The sequence below is a fragment of the Poecilia reticulata genome, linkage group LG3 (genome assembly GCF_000633615.1).
Source record: "Poecilia reticulata strain Guanapo linkage group LG3, Guppy_female_1.0+MT, whole genome shotgun sequence".
In the NCBI taxonomy this organism is placed as follows: domain Eukaryota; kingdom Metazoa; phylum Chordata; class Actinopteri; order Cyprinodontiformes; family Poeciliidae; genus Poecilia; species Poecilia reticulata.
Genome location: NC_024333.1, coordinates 2,536,624 through 2,547,177, shown reverse-complemented (window position 1 = coordinate 2,547,177; position 10,554 = coordinate 2,536,624). Strand labels below are relative to the sequence as shown.

At 38.8% G+C, this 10,554-nt stretch overlaps 1 long non-coding RNA gene across 1 annotated transcript in view; it reads right to left on the bottom strand.

Moving 5' to 3' along the window:
• Positions 1-9,666: 9,666 nt before the first annotated feature.
• LOC108166178 (uncharacterized) overlaps positions 9,667-10,554 on the bottom strand; it is a 6,952-nt gene continuing 6,064 nt past the window's right edge. The window contains exon 3 of the long non-coding RNA XR_001776447.1: positions 9,667-10,072. This is a non-coding gene — a long non-coding RNA (uncharacterized LOC108166178). The remainder of the gene's footprint in view (positions 10,073-10,554) is intronic.

The window sequence follows — 10,554 nt, the reverse complement described above, 5'->3', positions numbered from 1 at the left end:
TCACACTTGGCTGTGTCAAACAAATCAAAGCCTTTGAAAAACCTATTTACCTCCTCACTTGTGGTGGCGCTGCACCAAGAAGAAATTACATAAAAACCTCTGAAGAAGACCTTGAGTATAACTTCCTTCTTCAAACAAAAATGGAGTGCCGTCAGATTTTAATGGTTGGGGGATTTCTTTTGTCTCTTTGGTCAAGTGTCTTTAGTGAGCCATTTCTCCAAAGTTCACTTCAACCAAACTGAGACCGAGGTTTGTAGGTGAATCAAAGCAAATTCATACCTCCCAGATGAACCAGACTTTCTAGACAAACAAAGTTCCAATAAAGCGGACTGAACAGGGCTGGTGTGAATGCACTCACTTCTGAAGTCAGCTTACTACTTAAAGTGTCACACTAAGCTTAGAAGAGACAGTTTTAAATTAGAAGGCTACAGAGTGTCCTTAGGCAAGACAGAGTTTCTCATATCTAGATACAAGCGTATCTTATAAAGGTCATGTAATTATGAGTCTGGCACACATGACCATAACCTCTTAACCACACATTACTTGATGTAAGTATATAATGATGTAAAATTACATGTCAGCACCAGTGAAAAATAGAAGCTGCTTGTCTGTCCTTTGAGTCTAAAAACCGTGGCTAAGAGGAGAAAATGTGTCTGATGGTCAAAGCATGCTCATCCACCTGCCCTGAATGAAAACGTTTTTGCAAATGTCTTAACACCCAAAGTTTACTGCTGAATAGGGGTTAAGCTTTTTATAAACTAGACAATGGGTGTTAATAGAACAATAGCTGTTATTAATATCTGTTTCTGTCATGGACAGTGCAGAATGTAGAACACAGGTGTTGAATTAAAAAAAGTGGGTTTTTATTTACCGCAAACTATGAAAAATGATCAACACAATAATTAGACAGGCATGCCAATAAAAGAAGTCAACATAAAATACTAAACTCAAAGACATGACTGACAAAACCCTCAAACTGACATAAGACAGACCAACCTCCTGAAATGGCACATAAGGGGATTTAAATACTGGTTTAACTAAACCATATGGACACAATGTGGGAAAACAAAATGGCTGCCACATGACAACTAACACAAATCAATGAAATAAATCCCAAAACACCCCCAGCATGAAGCATGTGGTTCAGTCCAATGAGGCCATCAGCAGTACTTCAGGAACCTCAGCCCTTTGCCACACCTTTGACCCATCAGGGAGGGGAAGCCAAACACTCAGGTAACTCAAACAAAGAACATAGTATTAATACAAGATAAAACTGAATTTTGACATTGCAATCCATATAAACATTGTAAGGTGTTAGAAGATAATATCATATAATAAGGAATACTCAAATAACTACAAAGCAAATTGAGGTGTGGCTCTTACCCTGTGTGGCTCGCCATCACAGCTTCATAATTTCCATACTATGTCTTCCACTTTTCCAAGAGGTAAAATGACTAAGAAACAGGCTCAATGGTACCTGAGGGATCAGGAGTTCTGATTGGAGGAGCATATAATAAAATGCTCATATTTCCATGAGTACACACAAAGACATTATCTGGGTATTCTCAAATTAAACTTACAAGTTAACTGTAGTGGATGGAAACTTCTCAGTTTTTTAGCACATAAAACTATTTTGAGCCTCGAGACTTGAATGTGTTCATAATCATTTGGTGGCATTTTTATGTAGAGCTGTGTATCATCTGTACCTTAACTGTTATCTGTTATAACCTGAGTGAGTGGGAGCATGTAGATATTACATAGCAGTGGTCCCAGGATTGAACCTATGGGTCCCTGTTGGAACCAGTTGGGTACTGGGCTGCAGAGCCTCACCAACTCTCCAGCTGTTTCAGTAATCTGTCATGATAAACATTGTAAAATACTGTCCTGAGGTCCAACAGAACCACCACTGTTGTTCTTCCACAGTCTATATTTATGTGGATAAGCCATTTAACTGTTAAAACAGCTTTTTTTAATAACTTTGTATTTTTTCAGCTGTACCACAACCTCCTGGTTAGCTACACCTGGTAACTCCTGCTACTAAACTGTTCCCCCTCTGGCCTCTCATTGGTCCATTGCCTTGCCTGATCATTTATGTCATTTCACCTTGCCTGTTTTTCCTGGGTGAAATGGACTCCTTGTCAATTTCCCTGTCCTCCTGTTTTTTCTTGGTTTTTGTTATTCATTTTTATTATTAAATTTCCTTTAGCCTCCTCTCAGCGTGTCTACTTGCCTCTGCAAGCAGACAGACTCCAGACATGACATTAAGTCCTCTACCTCTCAGTCCCCTTGTGTGTTTCTCTCTTTTTTTGTTGATTTGTGCATCACTTGCTGGACTGGGACTGAAATGGCTTTTGGCACATTTTGAACTGAATGTGACTCCCAAAAGTACAAACTGAATGTACAAAAGGAAATCGAGTCCTGCAGTCCTAGAGAAGTAAATGTTTAATCATATGTGTGTTTATGGATCTGTTGTTCTGTCAAGGTCTGTTTCACATATACGTGATTGCTGTGGTGAAAAATTCCAATAGACAGTGGAACGAAAATCTATTTGTATGCATAGAGTTTTGGGCTTTGTGTTGTGTTTGGTTTCAAATAAGTTTGGCGGTCTTTGTAAATTCAGTGCACATCTGTCTCCGGTCCCCTGGGACATTTAGCTGGTCTTTATTATTCTACCTAGGTTCTCAGGTTGTGCTTGTGTAAAAGCGTGCCAGTCATCACTGTTTCTGCATTACTTTGGAACTTGTCTCTTTGGGCCTGTATTATAACTTTATATCAGATATGAAAATGGTACATAACATCTGGTACACCAAAGCACACACGTTAATTAAACCTACGTTAGTTATATCACTATTTTGGTCATAGGTGCACATTCTTTTTTTTTTCTTCAGTATTTACGATAACCTTCATGTCTGTGTGTTTCTGTATTTGACAAGTGTGTGCTGCCGCAAAGTGCGTGAAAAAAACTACAATTCACAAATTTGCAGCGTATATAAATTGCTTAAATTGCTTTTTAAAAATATTTGCGCTTTACTCTTCTTTTTACACACAATCCAAAACATTTCGTTCACGTCTTCTTCTGTTTGCTGATTGGCCCAGTGGAAAATCTACTGCAGTAATCCAAGTGAAAGTGTGAAACCACAGACTGTCTGTGAAGCGAGAGGAAAATTGAGCAGAATTGCAGGAGGGCAATGGCCAGACTATTAAAAAGCAGTAATGTAGCATGACTTTGCTCTGCCACTTCAGGATTTTTGCATAGAAACATTTAAAAACAAAGATTTTCTCATCTAAAATGCAAAATCGATGTATGTTCTTTATACAGCTTTGACCTAATTACAGCTCTGTGTATGTTGCACTTTCAGCAAATAACCTTTTTTTCATAATTAATCATCGATTACTAAATTAGTTAACAATTGTTTCAGTAACAATTAACCCGATTAATTGATTCCCGAAATCATCTCACCAGCACGTTTGCCTTTTATTGATCAATTTTTCCAAATTCTAATTTAGCTCATTTTAATATATCTACATTTATTTATATATGCATATATTGGTTGTGCTATATTTAAATGAGCAACCTCTACTCTAAGAACCTATTTCTCAACAACAAAAACACTAACAAATTATTTAGTACTGTTATTTCAATAATTCACACTAATCAACATTGTTTCTGTAGCATGTACACTAAATTTAAATGTAAATTTAAATCAGTGAAGGGTGGAAATGAATGACCATCACATATTAAAGTATTTCATGCTGTTTCTCGTTTTTCCCCATTTCCAACCAAAGAAATTCTTCTCCCCATTCAAAATGATGCAGCAGCATCTTGGGTTGTGACCTGCAGTCCATCGTCAACTGAATTGTAATTCATGCCTTGTAGAGTGGGGATGTTACCTATCCTCAGACATTTTTGCAGTTTCGTTTTCTCCGACACAGACAACCTGGAGTTACGCTCTCGAGTCAACATCTCCTCGCAGCAGCGGTTTGTTTTTGATTTGGCTTCCGGTCCAATCAGTCTCATCACTAATGAGGCAGAGTTGACCATCTGCAGCTTGGAATCAGCTGGAACAACGATCACTTTGTTCGGCTGCTGCCAGGTTCTGCAACAGTCGTTAGTCTATTTGTGACAGAAACCCAGATCCACGTTTTATCCTCGTTTCTGCTGCTCACCAACATTTCTGTCACACACAATTAAGCAGCCGTGTTTCTCGTACAGTGACATCAAGAAGTGCTATTTTATGGCCTTTTCTGGCATATTTCTGCCACCTAGCATGACACATTGTTAGCTGTTGTCTGGCTTTACCCTTTGCTCTCTGTTCTCATCCATAAATCAGATGACATCAGAGTGAAAAGACGAGGATTGAATGAGTTGATATGTTGAAATCGGAAGTTCACCAAATAAAAAGACGCACCTTCCCCCCCCCGCCCACCCCCCCCCGTCTGAAGGTAAACCAGACCAAACTTCTCCTGTTTAAGATCAGTCTGAATTACCACAATTATTTGTATTTGCTAAATGCCACAACAAATAACACAACAATATGTCAGATTTATTTATTACTGTCTTTTACATTGGCAGCAATGTATACATTTTCATGAAATGCACTGCTGGGAAGCAGTAGTACATATAGAAATGTACAAAGACACAGAAATCAGTTATCTGTTTTTATTTTTGGTAAACAACATTTAACACAACACCTGCTTACTGATACAACATGTTGCTTCACAAACTAATCTTGCGAGGCCTCGTGGGAATGAACGGGCAGCACTGGAATCAGAAACTCTTGTTTGTTTGGATGGTTAGGCATAGACTTAACAGCTCCGGGCTAGCATTCCCAGATGTCCCTACCCACTCTATAAAACACTCGCATCCATACGTACAAAAGAACACACACACACCTACACACACATTATATCTAGCCAATTTACAGCTTGGTGGATCTCCTGATTGTGTTTTCAGCAAAGTCCAATTGGCGTCTTTCCAAAGCGCTGTTGAGCATATTCCCTGTCTGTGTTTCCTTTATCGTCCTATCAGGATATTTCCCCTGATAGCCAGCCTGTTGCAGGTGAGCGAGAGAGAGAGAGAGAGAAAAATTGTCTTCAGATAATGAACCGACTCCTACCTCCTTTTTCACTGTCAAACATTTTAGAAACCCCAGCAAGGTCATAACTGCTCTGCTGTCCCACTGTGTCTGTATCAACAGCCTCTTAGATGATGTTCAATGAATGCAAAAATCGTGCAGTGTCACACACTTGCTTATTCTTCAATGGAAATTTTATTCAACAACGAGAGAGTATGAGGAGGACAAAGACATATAGACAGAGAATTAAGGCTGAGCCGGTCGGGCAGGAGGAATAATCAATACAAATTAGGGAAGTGTGTGTTTTGTGTCGTTCTAACAGCTTGTTCTCGTTCAGGGGGGACAAACTCCAGACTGCCTGGTAGAGCCAGAGCCAGATTGACGTTCCAGTTTATTGAGATTTAGGGAAGCCTACATGGATTTGAGGGGTCCTTTGTGTAGTTTGTCACTTGTCACGATAATGAATAAAAGATGACAGGTTCAGTGCCAACTGTTCTCACTTTGCTGCGCTCAGCTATAGACAGCCAAACTTCATGACAAGGGCAGCCAAGGGAGCTAAATATGACAGCATTTTTGGACCAGGATTAACATCAGAGAGAGGCCAGACTATCTGCGAGGACACCTTTGTGTATCTGAAGAATCCTAAATGCCAGTGAGTCTCAGAAGTGTTGTGTGACCTCTCAGCCCCAGTTAACAGCACTGAGAGGAGAGAACAGCAGCATTTATGATCTTATTATTAAAATCTGAAATTGAGAACTTGACCTACTTTAGGATTGTGTGATCAGGCTGAAGTGAGGTGTTAGTTTACGTTTCACATATAAGCCAACAAAGTTCCATTTTGGTCCAAACAGAACTCTGTCGTCAACATGTTTGCTGTATATCCTGCAAAGCTTTGGTAGCAAGATTTTCTTCTTGCCACTTTTCCACAAAGGCCAGATTTATGGAGTTCAGAATTAACAGTTGACGTGTCAGCTCTGGCTGTAGGGATGCTGGCCAGTGCTTTATGAGACCTCAAAGGCTTCTCAAGCCCTGTATGATGCTGAGGCTGGGCTATCAACACTATTGAATTACTGGGTGACTTCTGATGGCACCTTGGTAAATTTGTTTAGGTTTTCTTGTGTCAAACTGAAGGGTTCTGTGTACAAATTCATGCCACAATAACTGTGTTTCAATTAACCATGGAATTGCACAAATTGAAATGACAAAAATAAATTTGCTTAACGGTAACACATCCGGTTTAGAAAAAAATAATAATTTTTTGGCTGTATTGACATAGACATATTTCACAAAACTGCGATGGAAACACATTTTTCTCATCTCATAAGTCACATGATCACCAGCCAGATGTTACTACAGGGGAAACGATGAAGAAGACGACAAGATTTTTGCTGGTCTTTTTGTTTTTTTCGAACAATGTGCAGCTGGCTCCACCAGAGCTCTCACAGCATCACAGTTCATAAAAGGTTATGTGTGATTTGAACATGTTGAATTGATGGTTCTTCTGTAAAATCATGAATTGCAATTTCCCCAAAACTCCACATGCATATTGACCCAAGTAGGCGGGGCTTGTTGCTCCAACGTGTGAATAAGATGGACGTCTCCTTTGATGACTGATAGATGATGAGCGCTAGTGCCATGACTGAATTATGAATATGTCAAATAACTGTTTGTATTCGTCACTGCCACAATTTTTAATGACTTATTGCGTAAACAAGCTTATTGATGTGCAATTTTTATTTCATTTCTTACTTAATAGAAATTGCGTTTTTTTGACATTAGCAGAATATAGACAAAGATTCATCCACATTTGTAATGGAAGCGCAGCTCCAGTCATAATTGCTCTGTTTCCTGACATGATTCATGCTGCCCCTGTGCTTGCAGCCCCTCCCTCACCCGCTGATTAGCTCATTGCCCTGTGCTGCTGTCTATGTAAAACTCCTGCTTTGCACTCACTCAGTGTGTCATCTGTCATCAACCCAGCCTGTGAGCGGGCGTGGCTGATGTCCTGATTGTGTACCTGGCCTTTTCCTGGGCTCCTGACCAGCACCATTGTCCACTCTCTGAGTGTTTCCTAGAGTGTGCCTGTGACTCTTGGTTCATGTATCTGGATGTTGATAACAGACTCGTGGACTTTGGATTTGCTCTTCCTCTTCATCCTCTGTTGCCAACCTGGATTGATTATCCAACCACTGAAATAAAAACTACAAAGTCATTACTCTGTTTGTCATGGTGAAGCCAGATCTTTGAAGCAGTGAGTGTATCCCAGTGTTGAGGTAAATCTAGAGGTCATTTAGAGAGGAAGTTCATTTTTGCTTCATACAACTGACCTGGAAAAGAACCATCTTCCCTTTTTAAATAAATCTTCAAAGGATTTATAACTTCACACCAGTTTACTTTCCTGTCAGAGTTCCTGCTTCCCATGGTTACACTGCTCTGTTTCCAGGGTGTAGTTACAGTTTCTATAACATTCTGCGGGTGAAACAATCCCCAGTAAACTGAACCATTTTTCTTTCTTACTGTCAAAGCTTCAAATATCCCAGACAATCGAATTCCGATTGTATCGTCCACACGAATACAGATTTAGTTGTACCCGTAAATGTTTGTCATTTAGGCTTCATGTCCACACGGATCTGGTGTCATGGGACACCAGAAACTATCATTTTATAAAATGGCCTCCAGAGTGGATAAATTTCAAAATGGCGGTTACGGGTTTCGTGGCCATGCGAGCCGCGTTGCTCCTTAAACAATGCTTTGGTTCTCATCCAACAAAAATCAAAGAACTGAATAATGACAATGCAGGGATTCTGTGAAAGAACTAGAAGAGCAATTTAAAACCCTGAAAATATCATTTCAGAGATTCTACCGATGCATTCTGGGCTACACTTTCAACAGTGTTGACACACACACACCTCATTCTTTCCAAGGTGTGCAATCTTTTGGTTATCAGAATGCTGGCATTCTGGCTTCAGATAAAAATGTTTTGTTCAAGTAAATTAACTTCAGAAAGCTCCTTTGACACATTTAATTTTATGTTATATTAGTGACCTGCTCCATATTTCTTGCTGCAGTTGGTGCATCAATAAATGATTTCAGTGGTGCACTGGAAATGTATAACTGGGCATTGTCCTTCTGTAGCCATATGTTTGTGCTATTTATATGAGAGGCAAAGCAATTCTATTTTTATGGACATATTTATACACAAAATAATTCAAAGTGCTTCGCATCAACAAGTATGCATGCTTGAGGAAACTCATATTAAAAACATTAATTAATATTAATACATAATACGAATATTATGTATTAATATATCTTAATACTTTATGTATTAAGAAATACATAAACTAATTACAGTAAAGTTTAGGAATATAATCAAAATAAGTAGTAAAATTGAAATTTAGCAGAAATGGATGAGAGCTGATAAAAATGAGCCTCTAAAGTAAGCATTGTCTTATTTCAGAGGCTTTAAATAAGTCCTGATTTGAAGGAGTCAACATTTTCTGCACATATAAGATTTTCATGGAGTTGAAAATCTTATATTGGAGTTGAGGAAGAGTTGAGGAAGGAGCTTCCAGTCCTGGAAGCACTGAGCAGAAACGACTGATGACCTGAGCAGCAGTGGTAGGTGGTTTGTTTTAGTCTACACTGACTGCAGCTAACACTAACTTAATCTATTGAGTATTCTGACAATCAATCAATTTAAATAAAAAAATCTGCAGACTGTGAATTTTTATTGTCTTTTTTTTTTAAATACAATTTTAGGAATGCATTAAAAAGTGCAAATAAACATGGAACCCCAATACTTTTTAAATAAACATTTAATGGCCTAAAATGCAATAACAAATTACTTCTTTATGAATTCTTGATCCTGTGTAGCAAAGTATGCATCTGCAGCTCATGTTATGATATTCTCTCATCAAAAACATATACAAAGCAACTCAACTCCCCCTGCTTCTCTCCCTCTCAGCTCCTTCAGACTAGCCAGCAGCCATTAGCAAACACCTGGTGGAACTGCACATCTGCTGAGCTCATGAGGCAGACTACTTCTCAGAGCAATGCTGGTAAAAGCGTTGCTAAAGGGTTAATTGAGGAGCAACATTGTCATGAGCAGGAGTTTTTAAAGAGACAGAGGCCCAATTTCAAAGCTAAAATACAAAGTCAAATTTCTTTTAAGTAATGTTTGATATATGTAGCATGTCTATAACAACTGACACAGAACGAAAAGTGGGATTTTTGACCCTGTATTCTGACGCAAACGCAGCTAGTCAGCGACAGATATCGACAGCAATCGACAGTTTACATTTTCACTCACAGGAGTAGAAATCTGTCGATTGCGGAATCCTTGGAGGGGGGAAGTGGCGGTGCAGGGGAGCGGGCGGGCAAGAGGTGTTAACGACTCTACTTAGCATACGAATAGCCTAGGATATGCAAAGGGGCTTCAGCAGACCCACGTGGATTCTCAAGTCATTGGTTGAAAAACAATGACATCAGAGTTCATCATTGACATGTGATTGGTTGATGTGTGCCCATTGGATAGCACTTACGTCTTTATAAATAAACCCCGCCCCAATCATTAATATTTTTAATGCTGCATTTTAAAAATTCTATATAAAAAATAAATGCTGTATTAAAATATATTCATTTGATATTGCTTATATGCAACATGTTCCTATATGAGGAACATAAGAGACAGTTTTATTTTCTTTATTTCATTTTTTTTTTTTTTTTACTGTTTGCACACAAAATAAGACATAAATGCTTGTCCATTTCTGGACCATCTGGCAGTGTTTTTTGTCCAAACAAGATCAAACATTATGCTGCGTTCAAGACAGGCCCAACGTCTCTCCTGTAGCGTAGACCTGACGCTCTTCCTGTCTTGTAGTCCTGATGTCACTCCTGGTTGGAGAAACTTGGGGTCCATCCTGACACCGCCTCATAGCTGCCATTCTCCCAGAATGCCACCTCCTCTGCTGCCAGTACTCTCTGCCTTCCTCCACCAGCTGTTAATACAGAACAGACAATCATTATGTGCTACAGGCATCTTTTAGTCATTATGAAACTACAGTGAAATTGTTTGGCAACTTCCAGCTTAGTATGCACACATAAGACATTAAAACAAACACATTAATACATTCTTACAAAAAATAAAAACTTTAATGAAAAAGAGAAAACACTTGGAAACAATTGGAAGAAGAATTAAAAGTAGTTGGTAATAAATAGTAGGGGTATAGTGATACAATAATTTCACGTTACGATACTCTGGTGACGATACGATATGTATCATATTTGTTGAGCGATACAATTCGATACGATTCAGTGCGTTTTTACAATTTTCTGAAAGATTTTAGAAGGACAGAGTGATTTTAGTTACATTTTGTGTTCCATAGACTTTAATTTAGTTAACTGAAAACTTATTAAAAGCACCAACTACACAATACCTGACTCTGATTGGACAGTCTAACAGTCTGCAGCTGGACAAAAT